Below are 17,886 nucleotides of genomic sequence, written 5' to 3'. Positions count from 1 at the left end.
ATACATGTGTTGTTTTTTTTTAATGCATATTTGGTAGCTTCTTAAGCAAAGGACTATAAAATAGACTTTAAAATAAAATAGATTGGACTAGGATAGTGACTGGGTTGTCGTCATCCATAGGATAGTCATCCTTACTTGCCTGTCTAAAACCAAGAAATGCTACTACGAAATCCTTATAATACTTCTAAGAGATTAGCTCTTAAAAACTCTTGGATTGTAAATAATGTCTTATACATTGCTCAGGTTTCTGATTTCTTCCCAACATCTATGTTCTATTGTTTGTAATATAGTATGCTGTTCCTTTATTCATAACAATGAATTCCCTAATTAATGACAAATTAAAATGTTTTTTATAGAACTCATTAAAAATTTTCTAATAGAACAGCTTTCTAGTGGAAAATGCAATTTTGATTAGGGGAGATTGATTTTTATCCACTCTAGGAAACTTGATTTGAATCAATGTGTTTTTTTTTTTTTTTGGTGATTTAAATCACCTTGATTTAAATCACCAAAAAAAACCCACATTGATTCAAATCAAGTTTCCTAGAGTGGATAAAAATCAATGATTTTTTAACTTTTTTAAAAAAATCATTGATTTTTATCCACTGTGGTTTTGATTAAGTCAAAGTTTTCCACAAGAACATGTCATTTTGATTAAATGTCAATTAGCTAAAAAATTGAAGTGAAGCATTTTGAAGCATATTGCTGCAATGGTCCATTTTGATTATTTTCCAAACAGAACGTTTACATTTTTAATTTCAAAATTATTTTTCATTTAAAAATGTATCATATAATTTTTAAGTCAAAATCAAAACTTATTTTGTTTTATTTTGTGGTAAATTTCGAAATAGTTATCATTTTGTTCTGATTCAGGACAAAATTGAATGTTGAAATTGCACAATATCCCTTTAAATGTCCAATTCCTGTACAGTTCTAGTATTTTATAATTAAAATTCTGCTTGTCCACACAAAGTAAATATTTATAATTTGCATAAATTTTACATATAGCTTCATTACATGTGGGAACAATATATTATTTTCCAAATACTTTGACTAGATAAATAAATGTATTGGAAATACATTCTCTCATGTATTTCAAATATGTACTCCAGGGCCGGCCAACAACATTTTGGCACCTGAGGCGGGGAGCTCAAATGACGCCTGCAGCCCCCTCGCTTGGGCCAAAACTTTGAAAGGTCTCAATTCTGCCTTCCTCCTGTTCTACTCCTCTCATGACACTGCTATCTCTGTACCTGTAGAGCAGAGAGAATACATATGCACCAGCAGCAGACACAATTTTCTACATTCTGGGTCCTAGTGGCACCCCCCCGCAGTCTGGTACCTGAGGCGGCCACCTCAGTTCGCCTCTTGGTAAGGCCAGCCCTCATATAGTCACATGCTTAATTTTATTTATATAAGCAGTCCCATTGATTTTAAGTGGAATTATTCAGAAGCTTAAATTTAAGTACATTCATAGTATTTGCAGGATCAGGGCAAAAGTTTGAAAGAGCTTTGGATTCTTGGAGTGAAAGTTAAAATATACAAGCACTGTTAAAATCATTATAAATAATCCCTCTTAACAGAATATCCAATCAAGAGACATGCTGATCAGTGACTTTAAAACTCATTTAACCAAAATAAAATAGCCAGTTGAACCTTTCCCATAGAAAAACATGTAAGAGTGGGTGATTGGAGAGAAAAATCTCTGAAGTGATTCCCTTGCAGTTTCCCCCAACATAATACCACAGAAAGAGGGGCATTTGTGGTCTTTCCCATCCTGCCAGCTCCTGAAAAAGATCAAGAGACCTACCTGTAAACATGGTTGATTTCCATGGTTTCATGCAGATCCCAAGGAATACATGTATGGCCCTGTGCCTTCATAACAACTGCAGTACTTGGCATAATGGCTTCTTAATGTGCAATTCCCTGACAGCATTTTTTCCCTTGTACTCATGGGACCTAAGACTGTATTATCTCTTCTTGGAATTCTCCTTAAGATTAGAATGAAGATAATGTGCATTCCCACCATTCCTACCCACTTCCACTATCACCTAGACCCACAAAGAAGGTCTTCGAGGCTGAGAAGAGGCGGAACATTGCTCCAGAGGTAGATAAGCCTATTTCTATATTGTATGTGGGAGATCTTTACTCAGAGGTCCCTTTCTGGAGAGAATACAATGTGGATTAGTATTTTGAATTTATGTTGTGATTCACATTAGCACAGGAAGAAGAGGCAAGAAAAAATCAGAAAGGAATTATCCTGATGTTTAAGGAGACTTCCGCATATCTCATTATGAAGTTGGCTGTCAGGGTATGAATTCTTCCCAGAAAGTAAAGAATTTAGGATGCTTTGATTTTAATGCAATCATCTGAATTGAGAATTTGACTGTATTTCTATTGCAATCATATCCAGTCTCAGTTTTATCAGAACAAAGAGCCATCATTAGAGATGGACCAATTTAACAGCCTGGAGGTAGTACCCAGTGCTACTTTTGCTCAACTTGGATATGTACATTGATGCTATGTATCAGAATATTGATGGATTGCTATGTAAATCTTCATAGAGAGCCTCCATAACAGTAGCCTGAGTATAAGGCTTTGGTTGCAAATGTATTTTGCCCATGGAAAACAGGGCACCAAATTATGTCCTGCCATAAATGGAGTCAGCTTCTGATGGGGCGAGTGGAAATTATGCCTGCTCGCATATTTATGATTGAGCTGAATTTGCCCCAATATTTGAGAAAATGGAAGATGTGCAAACAAATATTCTAAGCTAGTAATACATACATTAGTTCTGTAATGATCTACATATTCTATAATATGATTCACCTTTAGTCCAAATTCACTTTTTTTTTTTACTGTTAATTAATGTAAAATTGAGGTGGAAAGGGACTGAAGTATAGGTGAAGAGCCATATCTTGGTTTTAAGTCATTAAAGCAAAAACGTTCCTGGTCCATAATTCAAACTCAAGCCCTCTACCCATTATATTATTTATATTGTTCTTTTAATTTCAAGGACATACTTTGTTTGACTATTAGTATTTTTAATTATATATTTTTAAATTATATATTTTATGAGTGCACTTACAGTAGTGTAAAGGTGAATTGAGTACAGAAATGGAGTGTCACAATTAAGTAATTATTATGATTATTTTTACATTCTGTGTTGGTAAATTGAATGTTTTTTTAGAACTCACTTTCATGGGAGGGAAGACAGCGTTGTGATAGTACGCAGAACACAAAATGAAAATATTTTCCCATATCTAGTATATATCTTTTATTTCCTTTTCTGAGCAAATGAGTCAGGGCCTAATCCTCTTCACACTGATGTCAAAAGGAGTTTTGTTTGTGATTTCTGTGGAAGCAGAATCAGGTCCTTAGTCTCTCTAAGTCTCCATTTTCCTTAAAATGGGGGTGATAATACTCTTTCACAGGTAAGGCTAAATTCATTATTATTGCTATAACCTGTTGAGCTCTTTGATGGAAAGCACTATATACAGTAAATATAAAACATTATTGTTGTTATTAAAATTCGATCCATGCTGCATACAGTATAAGAGCTTTCCTTAACAGAGAAATCAATAAAGTAATCATATTTTACATATATGTAGCTTTCTATTCAAGGATCCCACCTCTCAGCGTTTTTAGTAAACTAATGGAATAAGCCTTACAACAACCCTATGAGGTAAATGATAAGGACAGTTTAAGCACAGAGGTCTTAGATAAGTTGCCCCTGGTCAAAGAGCCACTCAAGAGGTAGAACCAGTAGTCGAATCCAAAACTTAGGTTCCATGGTCTAACCACAAGACCACATTGCTTCTCATAATTAAAAATAATACGTAGACATAAACCTTTAAATAACTGAAATTTGTCATGTTTCCTGCTGCTAAAAGGTTACCTCTTTCAAGATAGAAATGTTCAACGGACCTTTAGTTTAAACTTATAAAATCTGCTAAAGCAAATTTCATACATTTCCATTAAGAAGGCAAATTACTTCTCTTAGGAAAGGATCAAATGCATCGGATAGAGTGGGTATGTTATGTTAATGATAGGAGGTGGGGCAGTGAGGGTAGAAGAATTGATGGGACACTTACAGTTCAAGGAATTCAATGCTTTTCATTTATTCTGGAAAAAATGTAAATGATGTCACCTTTTCCTCCTGGTGCAAAGTTATCAGGCAGTCATCACTAAATGCATCATATATCTGACATTAAAATGACTAGAAGGTTATTTCCTTCTATTTCTTTTCTCTGGGAAATCTTTCAAAATTTTGTTGTAGATTAAAAAACCACCCTGCATAATGCTGCAGGAAACAAAGCTTTGGCTAGAGTCTTACTACTGGATTATTGCCATTCTACCTCAATGCTGATTGAAATCCAGGATATTTGTATCAAAGCTATAATGAGATACTGGCAAATATCTTTCTGCCCCACTGGAAATGTAATCTTTTTGTTGAACATTTTGTCCTGGTGAATTTCATCTGCAACAGGAATAGGCATTTTGCATTTGAATCAAGTAGGTCACTGCTTTGGATCAGATGATGTGGTATATACTCTATTCACCTTCAGATTAAATTGATCCTATACTGTGTTGAGTATAAGATAGTGAATTTTTAGACAAAATTATCTTATTGTTTCATCTAAATGAATATTGAGTAATAGAGCTACTACCTGTGTTTGAATTGTGCACTTAACTATAAAGTGACTGCCAATTTCAGGGCAGCTATTCCCTCTGTAGCTAATTACACCTTGATTTTAATAGATTTTAAATATTTAGTTGATTTCTTTAATAGAAAAATATAACCAGATATTCTCCATACACATGTATAATTGATATAATTTTCCTCAGTTCTGCACTAGTATATGGTCCTATAAATAAATATTCAGGATATTGAACCTTTTTAAAACAATGTATAGAATTCATGCACACCATCCTGCTCATCTTATTCTCAGAAACAGTCTAATTGACTTAAATAAGAGAAGTACCATAAAACCCACATTATCAAATGTTGCCCCTTTTGACCTGAATGAATAGGCAAAAATGTGGGGTCTAGTAGGTTATTCCAATTGTGAGAGAAATTGGTGACAGTCAGGTATTTCTTTGATGCAGTTTTGTTTATTTACAAAGACTGTACAAAGTCTGCATCTCCAAATGCAGAAGAAATAAAATAACAGGAAACCACTTTTACTGCTTGTAACATCAAAAACACTCTTTCAGCCTGACTCTGTTCCAAAAACCTCTCTTCACATTTTTGTCAGGGTCAGCCACCATGCTTTCAATAGCTCCTTCAGGCTACACATGTGTTTTTTCTCTCTCTCTCTCTCTCACTCACTTTGGGCATGTCTACACTTGCCCCCTAGTTCGGACCAGGGAGGCAAATGAAGCATACCGAAGTTGCTAATGAAGCGCGGGATTTAACTATCCCGTGCTTGATTAGCATATTCGCGGCCGGTCGCCTGAGGCCGCATGTAGACGCGGTAGTCCGATCCAAAACCCTTCCCTCGAATTAACTGTCACTCCTCCTGCAATAAGGAGTAACAGTTAATTCAAGGGAAAGTTTTTGAATCGGACTACCGCGTCTACACGCGGCAAGTTAAATCGGGCGACTGGGATTTTAAAATGGCGACTGGCTGCGAATATGCTAATCAAGCGCGGGATATTTAAATCCCGTGCTTCATTAGCAACTTCGGTATGCTTCATTTGCCTCCCTAGTCTAAACTATGGGGCAAGTGTAGACATACCCTTGTCTTTTCTTGGTTTTTTTTTGTCAGCTTTGGCACACACACATGCCATATGCCTACTCTGCCACCCAAGGAAAGCTCAGGAAAAGCTCCTTTTGTTTTAGGCAAGTTCAAATTAAGGATGTCAATGTATAGTTGACTACATGTAGTACCCCCCCAGCCCTTGCTGCCGCTGTATCAAGGCAGGTACAGCGGCAGTGAGGGGAGGTATGCAGGAGCTGGTACTGCCTGCCCCCTCTGTGCTGCTGCCTCTGGGCCTGCGGCAGACAGAGGCTGGTCCATGGCAGCAACCCCTGTCCGTGGAGGGGGGGGGGAAGGGGACCGAGCCTCTGTCCTCAGGGCACTCAGACCCTCACAGACAGGGACTTTTACCACAGGGCAGCAGACAGCCGGTCTGTACGGGGAGCTGTTTTTTTAAACTGGCTCCCCTAGTGGACCTGCTCCCACCTGCCACCTCACCGTGGTGCCTCTGATACAGAGGCAGCAGCACGGGTGGCAGGGAGCTTCCTGGGAGTGGGGCCAGAACCCTGCCCCTGTGGACTTTTGAATAGTCATGTAACCTCTGAGATTCCACGTGGTTACACGACTGTTCAATTACATGATATCTAACATCCCAAGTTCATATTCTTCTTTTGGTTAGGCTACAGCATTTCAAGTTCCCAAGTAGAGGATACTGCAGGGAGGAGGAGGAAGGGGAACTTGGAGGGTAGTGTGGGGTGCTGAAGGGACCTGTGTGTACAGGGAGGAGGTAGTGTGGAGTGCTGGAGGCACATATGTGTGCTGGGAGAGATGCTGGAAGAAGATAGGGTATTTGGAACATGCTGGAGGAGGTACCTATGACCTCACACTCGAGGTGGGGAGTAGTGTTGCGTTCCCTGTTATGATAGTAGGCCTAGGATGCAGGCCCAGCCCATTAGTCAAAGCGTCTCTGGGGGCCTGGCCCTGTCACCCCACTTAGCCCTGTTACCCTGCCTAGTGGGGCTCTGTGGCAGTCAGGCAGACCAGCCGAGAGATTCTTGGTAGTTCTGCTTACCTGGCAAGTTGGGCTAGGACAGGTGGGATCCAGCAGATGCAGTCAGAGGACCAACTGGTGTATGGACATAGCTCCTTCTGAACTGCAGTGTCTGCTTTGCAAGGAAAAATCCTGGACATTTCCTCTTATTCCTTAATTCTGCCCAAACGGAGATCCTTGGACCAAAAAAGAAGTCATGTCTGGGAAAATCCTTTTAGCCTATGATTCTGTTATGTTAATTGAAGGGGGTAAATTTAGGGTCTATCAATCTCAGTGGAGTTTTAACTCAATCCATAACAAGATTTCACCCAGCCCATAATACTACAAAACATCAACAAACTGTAAAATGGCCAGTAAACTTACTTGCAAATGTGGTTTATTATTTTTTGATACAACAAGATAAATTCTACTGACTGTATGTATAAAATCAACATTTTGCCATCTTTTGTTTACATTCAAAAATATGTGTGTTGCAGTTTGACTACACAAAAAAAAGTTGTGTAGATTTTTGGTGTAAATGCAAAGAGATTGTGCATATAAGCTGGGATCTTCAAAGGGGCCTAAGGCAAGTAGGTGCCCAACTCATCTTATACTCAGTGGGATTTGAGTGCCTACCACTGTTAGACTTTGATAAATACCAGTAATGACATATATGATTATAATTATCTGTGTGTGTGTGTGTGTGCGTATTCTATTAATTCCTCTCCTTTTGACGTCATAAGTTTTCCTCCCAAAATAGTCAAATCAGAGCAGGATTGAGTGCATTGATCATATTATTTTCAATTGTAATATATGGAATGGTGATTTTACAACTACATTTGGTAAGGATCCAGTTTTGTACCCTCTGATATCATTAGTATAATTGCCATTGTCTTAATAAAAGCAGGATCAAACCCTTAGCTAATAAAGAGGCTTATTGACTGGGCAACAAATAGCAGTTAGGGGCCTAAGCTTGGTCTGGTTCCATTGAAATCAGTGGGAGTTTCATCATTAATTTAAATGAAAACAGGATTAAGCCCCTAACTCCCATTGAAAGTTAATGGGAATGATGTGCCTAACTGTCATTTGGGTATTTGAAAACCTCCCACGAAATAAATATAGGGAAATTAATCTTTTTATATTGTAGCCTAAAGGGTTAACCTGCTTGTTTTATTAAATAAACCCTACAGATTCATGTAGAATATAGGTTTCTTGTTACTGCAAAACAATGCCACGTCTAGCACTGGAAAATCTTCTTTTGTTTGTTGAAACATCTCTGGCCTCAAGGAATTTTGATGTGCTCTTTTTTTGTATTTGAATTGTTTCTGTACTGTCAGGCATACAACTAGGGCTAGAAGGGTGAGAGATGTGAAATTACTGTTATGAATGTGGCTGCACTGGACTGAAATGCATTTTAAAATGAGTATTTTACATAGGGGCTATAGAGATGGAAAATTCTGGTGTAATGTCTATAAAGAAAATGTTGACACTGCTTTAAATTAGATTCCTTCATACACATTGAATTTAGATTTTCATGAAATTTGTCAGTGCAATTATCAGCAGTTACTAAAAATATAACTGAATGGAAAATAAACGGCTCTCATAGTAAAAGGTGGAATTGCAAACTCTGATCTGGATAGTCATTTTGAATCCCCCACCAACCAACATTTAACTATATAATGGGCCAGATGTTCAGCTGTGGCTGGGAAATACACAGTGCAAGTTGGGATATGGGATGATGGAAAGGTGACATTTTTGCACTTCTCAAATCCTCGAGTAAATCTGTGCCAGTCCAGTCAAAAAAAATATCTTGGATCAGCAGGGTACAGAATTTCTTCCTTTGCTCCAGTGATACTCCAGTACAGAAAGCAGGAAGCAAGTGGCACAGGCTCTAGGGCCAGATTCTGCTTGCACACTTGAATTTAGAGTGTTTTAGGTAATTTAGATAATTAAATTGCTGAATATTATATCACATTGGCCATATGATCATTGTGACATACCAGTGTACAATTCAGACTAACAGATTCTACTCTGAAACCTTGGTTGCCTTGCTGAAGTAATTTCCACGAGAGCTACTCACAAGGGGCCTCTCATCATGCATGCTACAGTGTCTGTGCATAACTGCAGCCTGCTGACCTCTGTTGGATTACACCAAGGGTGGGCAATAATTTTTTGCTGGGGGCCACTTTGGAAATTTTTGGAGTGGCCCTGGGCCACACAGGAGGGGGTGGTGCATTGAGCAACAGGGTCAGGGCATTGAGCAGAAAGGGGCGGGGCCAATATATTTCCAGTTCCCCACCCCCAGATAATGATTAGTCTGGGAGGTGCAGGAATGCCTTTGTCCCCACCCCAAGTTCCCCGAAGGTGCCCATGTCCCTGGCATGGGAGGAGACTTCCCTTGCTCCCCTGCCCCAACGCCAATTAGAGCCTGGGGGCGGGGAAGCGCGCAAAGCGTCCTCTGCTTTCCTCCCTGCCCTGTTAGCAGCGCTCGGCGCTTCAAGATGCCACGTGCTCATGGCAGGGCGGGAAGAGGCTTTGTGCGCTCCCTTGCCCCAAGGCCACTTAGGGCCTGGGGTTGGGGGAGTACGCAAAGCCTCCTTCCCTTTTCCCCCCTCCCCTGCTCGCAATGTGCGATGCTTAAAAGCGCCATGCGCGGGGGCAGAGAGGAGAAGGCTTTGCACACTCCCCCCACACCAGGCCCTAATTGGCCTGGGAGCAGAGGAGCAGCAGGGCCTCCATGGGCTGGATCCAAATCCAGCCCGCAGAGGCCCTTTTGCCCACCCCTGGGTTACACTCTGGATCCCTTTAGTCTTGGTTATACTGTAGGACACGGCTATTCAACACGGCCCGTGGACCACATGTGGCCCGCAGGCCATTTGTTTTCAGCCTTCATAGCAGTTTGGGTTTACGTGGAGCTCAACATGCGGCCCGCAGGTGGGGTCCTTTGAATATGGCCTCCATTGGGAACACACTTCACAACACCGAGGCGTCTCCCAGGTGGGAGTGAGCATTGAAAGATGCAAGCCGATGGGATGGCTGGAACAGACGGGTACAGGGTGTCGGCATTTCTAGCCCATAGGGAGGAGGTGCAGGGAGCACTGGGGCATTGTGGGAAGTGCTGGCTGTTTAGCCTTGTGGGCAGAGCCTAAGAGGTGCTGACTGTCTTACCCTGGCCACGTTTGAGTCCGGCACTGTGGCTTAAGGCTTAATCTTTGTATTGATGTCCGTCAGTGTGGAAGAAGCTATTTGCATATATATACAACAACACTTAAGTTGCGGCCCTCGGCATGTGCTGAGAGTATTATTGTGGGCCCCGGGGCTTCCAAAGTTGAGTAGCCCTGGCGTAGCCCTAGTCTCAGAATTTCATTCCAGAAATATATGTGTTATACTGCCCAGCCCTCTGTTGGACAATACAAATGGTATGAGTTCAATATTCTTTTAAGGGAACAATATGCACATAATTTGTCACTCCAAATAAAGTTACCTAGGCACTTCAATTTAAACATATTGGATTAGATAAAACAGTAAAACAGGTTTATTAGCTGCAAAGGGAGATTTTAAGTGAGTATAACATGGCATGAAAATCAGAAATGATTACAAGAAAAATAAAGATAAGACATTTACTAATCTCAAATTTAACAAACTGTATGAGATTCAAGCAGAATTTCTCACAATATGCTTTCAGCGATTTTTACCTTATGGGTCAGAACCCCATCTTCCAGAATCCCAACAAATGCTACCCTTGTCACTTCATGAGCTATGGAAATATGATAGAAAGAAAGACAGGAGTGCCTTGAGTATTTGTCCCTTCCTTTTTATAGTTTCAGTCACCCTCTTGGAAAACATTTCCAGGTGGTCACCAGGCACTCCCTGCCTGGGGTGCTGTGGTCTAGCCTGGACCACCAGGTGTGCTTGACCCTGAGGATGGGCCTGAAGCCCCATGCTGGCCTGGACCCTCAGCTGTGCCTGACCCGAAGGACTGACTTGACCGCCTGTGCCAGCTTGCACTGGAGGACTGGCTGGGACCATTGGACCTGCAAGGGGCCGAGGATTGGCCTGGACCACCCAAACCCCAGCTGGACCTGACAACCCGCAACCCCCTGGGAGACCAATCTGAAGCCCAGATATGTGCACCGCCTTGCATAAAAGCCTGGCCTACTGATTTACCTTGGTTTGTTATTGCCTGCCTTGGACTAAGGCCCAGGCTACTTGACTACTGATCTGCCTCTGTTCATTATTGCCCGCCTTGGACTAAGGCCTGGGCCACTTTACTACTGATTTGCCTCACTTTGTTATTGGCCCGTCCAAGACCCAGGCCTGGGCTACTGAACTGGGGGTTTATTTAGCACCGTCAGTATTAGGGTGGAGTGGCTGTCCACTGACCTGGAGGGAGCCTAGGGTTGCCAGGTGTCCAGTATTGACCTGGACAGTTTGGTATTTTCGCCTCCTGACCGGTAAAAAAGTTCAGTAAATACTGGACACCTAAAATGTCTGGTATTTTCTGATTTTTTTTTTTTCTTGGCCAGGAGGCAAAAATTCCGGGTGCTTACCTGGTTCCGCAGGGGAGCTGTCTGGGCTGGAGCAGGAAGACATGATGGTTTAAGTTTATTTTTACCAAAAAAGTCAAAACAGTATTTTTATTAACATTATTTAATAAGCACAGAGAACAAGTCCTTTCATCAAATGGCTTACAATTTAAACATGACAGACACACCGTGAACAGGATGCATCGGAGAGATCAGAAGAGGGAATAACTATTTTTGTTATTTTAAAATGAGGCATGTTTTTTTCATTACTAGTCTAATTGACTCATTTATTGTCGTAAAAAATAAAAACCAAGAAAATAGTTACAAAATTGAAAAGAAAAATAGTGGAATAATACGTTTAGTAAAAACACATCAGTATATCCATGATTGTCTGACCGACAAAAGCTACCAAATACATTCTTCTTTTTTTAAAATTAGAATGAGAACAAATATAAGATGTATGAGTGCAAAGAAAATTATTTTTGAAAGTTATTGTAAGTATGTTACAAATATGTAAGTATGGTTGAAATGGCTATAGAATGAAATGGCCATTTCAACAATTTAATGGTAATAAAATCAGTCAATGCATAAATGCATACTGGCAAGAATAAATAAAAATTGCAAAGTCTGATGTGAACAGTGCATAACATAGAAAGGGATCCAAGTTAATATATATCAAATGAAAGATAATCTTTATTTGTGAAGAATCCAGGCCAGTAGGAGATTGAGCTGAGGACTTCTGTGTCTAAATTCGATAGCACTAAAAGATAATCTGTAGTTTCTCTCAGCTTTAGTCCTGATTGAGATCTGTGAACTGAACTATAATGCACAAAAGAGCAGTTTCTTCAATATTTTTATGTTGGGGTTGTTACACAGGGAATGCTGTAACAGTTATGAAATGAATTTGAAATAGGGCTCACTCTGACTAAAGATATAATGTCCGTGAATCAAGAAGCGAGGTACCCCTGGCAGATCCTGTATCTCTATCACCAGTGATCTATCGATCCAATAACAGGCAAACACAACTTTTAGGGCCAAACCATGTATTTAAAAGAATTTGGAACAGCAAACACAGGAACAACTTCAAATACAATCCACCATATCCCTAGATATAGAAGAAGATAGAAAAGAATGGTAGACAAATAGGATATACATTACAATCTCACGGTCAGAGCGTGTGACCTATAGCTCCTTGGCTATTTTGAAGCCTCTGCGGAGGACCGGCGAGGAGATCCCTCAAAGCAGTGATCCCAGTCTTTTGACATATGGCTGTCAGGTGATCCTCAACCGTATGGACAGTAGCTCTTCTCTGGACATGGTGGTGACCAACCCTTCAGTAAGGTCACCTGGTCCGGAAGAATTGTGAAAAGTTGATAAGAGTCCGCCTGCTGTTAACTCCGGCCTACTCCCCTCATGCAGGATATCTCCGCACGCAGGTGGCACGTAAGTTAATCACAACAGGATCCACATATACTACAATGTCCATAGATGTCAATAGAACTCAGAACCCAGGAACAGAAAAGGAGGAAAGCCGAAGAACCAGAGCCTTCCTCAAAGGCTTTTATTGGCTCTTAAGCGGGAAAAGGGATTTGCGTGCTGGGTGCATTAAATCAGGGTTGTGTACAGCTGTTCAGCAGGGTGTGTGTGGCCTTGAGGGATGAGTGCAGCATTATAGTGCCAAGTGCACAATGTTTTGAGAGGGGTGCACAGATAAGGGCTATGTGCAATGCTGACTTTTGGTGGGAAGCCGGAAGCCTGTGTTTTATAACTGAATTCTATTCCTATCACAAAATGGAAGCAATACAGACTCCATTTTACATACCCTAATAACACCGACCAATATACCCGGGGTAACACGGTCTTCCATCAAAGTAAATAGCTTTGCCTTTCTGAGCTTTAAAAACAATTGGCTAGATGTGTTGAGGTACTGCATTGGACACAAAAGAAAGGTCTGACTTTCTAAATATTACGGAAGAAAAAGAAGCACAATTTGATGATAATATAATTGGGTCAGTGAAAGGAGAGGATTAAGAGAGTCTGAGATTTCATCAAGTTTGAAGACTTGCAATGGTAGTGATGTTAACAGGAAAGGGGGAAGTTGAAAGTTTCTAAGAGAAATAATAAGTTCAGTTATTCATATTTAGCTTGAGTTGGCAGCAAGCCATACAAAACATGATAAAGACCCTTGGGTATGTGGGAATGGATTTCAAGAGACAAGATGGCCATGAAAGAGAGATTTGAGACCTGAGCACTGTATTGGTAGTTGTAGCTACATAAGTGAAGTTACCCAGGGATAAAGTATAGAGATAGAAGAGAGTGCCAAACTTTCAGGACCATGGAAGGAGAAAGAACTGATCAAGTTCTTTCTCAAAATTTGTTCCTCTTGGTTTCTGAGGACAGGACAAGGAGTAATGGGCTTAAAGTGCAGCAGGGGAGGTTTAGATTGGACATTAGGAAAAAATTCCTAACTGTCAGGGTGGTCAAATATTGGAATAAATTGCCAAGGGAGGTGGTGGAATCTCCCTCTCTGGAGATATTTAAGAACAGGTTAGATAGACATCTGTCAGGGATGGTGTAGATGGAGCGTGGTCCTGCCTTGAGGGTGGGGGGCTGGACTCGATGACCTCTCGAGGTCCCTTCCAGTCCTATTATTCTATGATTCATGATTCTATGATTCTAAGTGCACACTGAAAATAGTGTAGCTTGATATGCTTACCTAGTTCCTTGCTTCATGGATAGGGCTACGTGTCTGTCACTGAAATTTTCCTTGATCTCCATGACTTCTGCAGTGGCCAGTGTGACTGATCCCAGGGCTGCCTGAGCAACGGTACCAGGGGTGGCTAAAGCAGCATGTGCTTGCCTGAAGCAGCTGGTACTGCTGTCTTCACCTCTCCAAGTAGTACCCTCCCCAAGATTTAGTATGAAATATTTATATGTCACATACAGGTCATGAGCTGTGAATTTTTATTTATTGCCTGTGACCTCTTCATGACTTTTATTAAAAATGCCCATCACTAAATCATAGTTCATTATTCATGTATGTCTAGTGCCTGGCAAAGAGGGCTCTGATCCCTGATTTAGAGTTACTAGGTTCCATGTAAAAACAAATTACCAACAATAATAATAAAGGTGTCCAGAAAGTAGGAGTTGAGACAGGACAAAGCCAATAAAAGACCTAGAAATCTCTCTTCTGGAAGATAGCTAGGACCAGACCATGCTTCATTCTTCAGTGGCAGCTATAACAGTGATGTAATCACATGCATAAATTTGCACCTGTCATTATTGTGCTTTGATGTAAACTTAAATCATAAGCATATTAATGCACTCCTTGGAACTTTAAAGATTTCTGTTTTTTTAAATAGACAAGGCAAAATGCATATTCCTCATTCAGCATTGCATATTTTATAGACCAAACTTGAGGTTTAAGATCACAGCCAGTACAGTTATTTGCTTACATTATTATTATTATTATTATTACTCAATTTTCTTAATGGATAAAACTTTTTTCATATTCAGAAACACTCTGATGTTAGGGCAGATGTTTCTGTCCTATGCCCTGGCCTACACTAGGGAGCAGCCTCTGTCTCCCACAGCAGCTTCTATCCGCAATGAGCCTGGGCCCACCGTGGACAGAGACTGCTTCACAGTATTAGCCTGTGTCTGCGGAGGGGTCTGAGCATGGGATGGCAGGCAGCCAGTCCACAAGGAGACCTGGGCATGGAGCTCTCCGGGAGTGGGGCCAGGAGCACACTGGCTGCTGGCCCCATCCCCAGGGACTATCAAATAGTCATGTAACTGCAAAGATTTCATGTGGTTACGTGACTATTCAGTTACCTGATAGCTGACATCATTTTCCTACATAGCAAGTCATACTTGTGTTTTCTCTAGTTAAAAAGTTCTTCTCTGGCCACTCCTTCCCTCCCTCTAATACTATAAAGGACCCATAGGAAATCTTTCATTTTCTCTGTTCTTAAATCGTTCTGTTTCTCCAAAATGTTCCCCAGTATCTTCCACAATTTTTCCAATACCTTCATAACCAACAATGTAGTTTCCAATACTTCTACAATGCTAATATTACATATAACTGGTCAGTTGTCATTTACCCACAAATATAAACACCTCTGCCAGGCTCTTTGCAGAATTTTAAATTTGAGAAAGGAGAAGTGGCACAGAGTGTTTCTACAGCCCTTGTATGGAAGAAGGTTTAGCATTGACCTCAAAATTCTACTGTGAGAGAGAGTATGGACGGGGTTACGGAAGAAACATTAGATCTGTAACTACACAGATCTGGCTTCCTTATGTTCATGTGTAATATGTGGAGTGATAGTAGTACAGGTTGGATCTCCCTGATTCAGCACCCTCAGGACCTGACTGGTACTGAACAAGGGAATTTGCTGGACCAACTTGCCAGCCCTCCATGCTGCTGGCTCCTTCTGGCTCGGGCCCTAGCCTCACTGCCAGCAGGGTCAGACTCCATCCTCACTGCCGCTGGACTCCAGTCCTGGCCTTACTACCATCGGCCTTCAGTTGCTTCTGCTGAGCTTGGGCTCTGGCCCTGGCCTCCCTGCTGTCAGCCTGGCCAGGCCTCCTCAGGGAAGGTCCCCAGATGGGGCACTAGCCTCTCTTGTCACAGGGTTCCCAGCTGCACTGCGAGGTTCCCAGCTGCACCAATGGCCTGCCTTGCCATGAGGTTCCCGGCTGCACTGCAAGCCCCCTGCCTCCCCGCCACAGGGCTCTTGGCCACACCGCCAGACCTGCCTGGCTCTGGGCTCTCTGGTCCAGGAACATCCTTGGTCCTGCCAGACCACGGATGTTGTTGGATCAGATAATCCCAGTTTAGGGAGCTACAACCTGTAGTTCACTTTGCAGGTGGGAGTAATAGATGCAGAGGTGCTTTGTTATGGCAGGCAAATTGCCGTGGGACTGGGAACTGGGAATTCCATCTCCCATATTTATTCTGATTTTTTTTGCAGGAGGGGTGGCCTGTGCTCATGTGTGGTGTCAGTTATTCCCAGATTGCACTGGCTCAGTCATATGTTACTCACTGATTTTTTTTGTAATATAAACAATCAATATTTAATTTCCAGGTCAAGGTAATTTGTTCAAATAAACAATCACAGCCTGAACAAGTTTCTGATCAAATGAGACTAATGACTTAATATAATTACCATGTCCTAAAATGGGCAAGCAGTTTAAGACAAAATGATAATATGCTGTAAAGAACATGCATAGGGACAGAATCAACTTATTTAATTAATTATTCATTTCATTTAACAGTCAAACTGAGAGAGAGAAAGCAAATTTGAAAACCTGTAATCTGTCTAGCTACATCTGATGGTCTAGATTCTGAAGTGTACCTTTTTGTAGTAATATTAAGGCTATATAGTCTTTAGATTATATGTTCATTGCAAATATGTAAGTGTATATTTTTCTGGTATTTAAAACTAAAGATGTTCTTGAACTAAGAGATAGAGAATGAATACAAAGTGGGGGCAGGAGAAAGAGAAAAGAGCACGGACAGAATCAGAGGACATCAGCACAAAAGTAAAGCTGAGAGAGGAAATAAACCAAAATGTTATAACTCTTAAGATCCCTTGCCAAAGAAATAAGATTAGGTGATGTTCACACCATGGAAGAAGCTAACTGGAGACATTATAAGAGCTAAGAGGCTGCAAAATGGTGATCTTTTTAGTTGAATATAAACCAAAGATCTAGCTGATAAATTGACAACATTAAAATGTTACGAATATTTAAAACAAATTGTCAGCTACCGAAGAATTTGAGCTAAAGGGGAGCAATGTATGGCATGTCATTAGAGCTGACCAATGATGAGAGAACCAAAAACACAGGGGAAAGCTACTACAGGTTGTACCTCCCTCCACTGGGACTCTCTGGTCCAGCAACATTCATGGTCTGGCAGGACCACAGAGTCCAGGTGTAGGGAGATCTGGCCATGGGGCAGGAATGCAGCAGGGAAGTTGGTGACTCAGCCAGAAGCCCTGTGGCAGGGGGCAGGCTGCGCATCAAGGAAATCTGGCCCTGGTGGCAGTAGCAGGGGGCCAGTAGTGGCCATGCAGCTTTGGCCCCCGTGGCAGCCAGAAAGTTTTGGCCCCAGCGGCAGCTAGGGAGCTCTGTCTCTGGGCACGCAGCTCCAGCCCTAGCCACACAGCTCTGGCCCCGGCAGTGGACAGGTGGCTCCAGCCCCAGCAGCAGCGGGGCTTGCAGGAACGAGAAAGCTCTGGTCCAGGGATCAACCAGGCAGCAGGGTGGGCTGGAGCCCAAAGTGGGGGAAGCGCGGGCAGCAGTTTAACAGGGGCCAGGAGGAGAGAGACCACCCCCGATCCGGCAAGTCCCCTTCTTCAGGACTGGTCAGGCCCCGAAGGTGTTGGGCCAGGGAAGTCCAGCCTGTAGTTAATAAATGATGAGGAGAAAGCAAGCAATAAACAGCTGCACTGATTAGGTTTATTGGAAGGATTCTATCTGAGCAAGTAACACTAGGGATTCAGATCCAAGCCCTGTATATTTCTCCCTGAAGGTGTTATATGTATCAATGGTATGGGCATGTAGTAACTTTGCTCAGGGAAATCGAGATGTGGTAAATGCAGAGAAGAGCATTTCCATGAAAATT

At 41.7% G+C, this 17,886-nt stretch overlaps 1 protein-coding gene across 2 annotated transcripts in view; it reads left to right on the top strand.

Moving 5' to 3' along the window:
* Positions 1-1,983: 1,983 nt before the first annotated feature.
* Positions 1,984-17,886, top strand: part of METTL8 (methyltransferase 8, tRNA N3-cytidine) — a 205,428-nt gene continuing 189,525 nt past the window's right edge. For both annotated transcript variants that reach the window (XM_075933619.1, XM_075933621.1), the window contains exon 1: positions 1,984-2,107. The gene's annotated coding sequence lies outside the window, so the exon portion shown is untranslated. The remainder of the gene's footprint in view (positions 2,108-17,886) is intronic.

The sequence above is a fragment of the Pelodiscus sinensis genome, chromosome 7 (assembly GCF_049634645.1).
Source record: "Pelodiscus sinensis isolate JC-2024 chromosome 7, ASM4963464v1, whole genome shotgun sequence".
Taxonomy (NCBI): Eukaryota; Metazoa; Chordata; order Testudines; family Trionychidae; genus Pelodiscus; species Pelodiscus sinensis.
The sequence above is the reverse complement of the archived record's forward strand: the minus strand, read 5'-3'. Positions and strand labels throughout refer to the sequence as shown.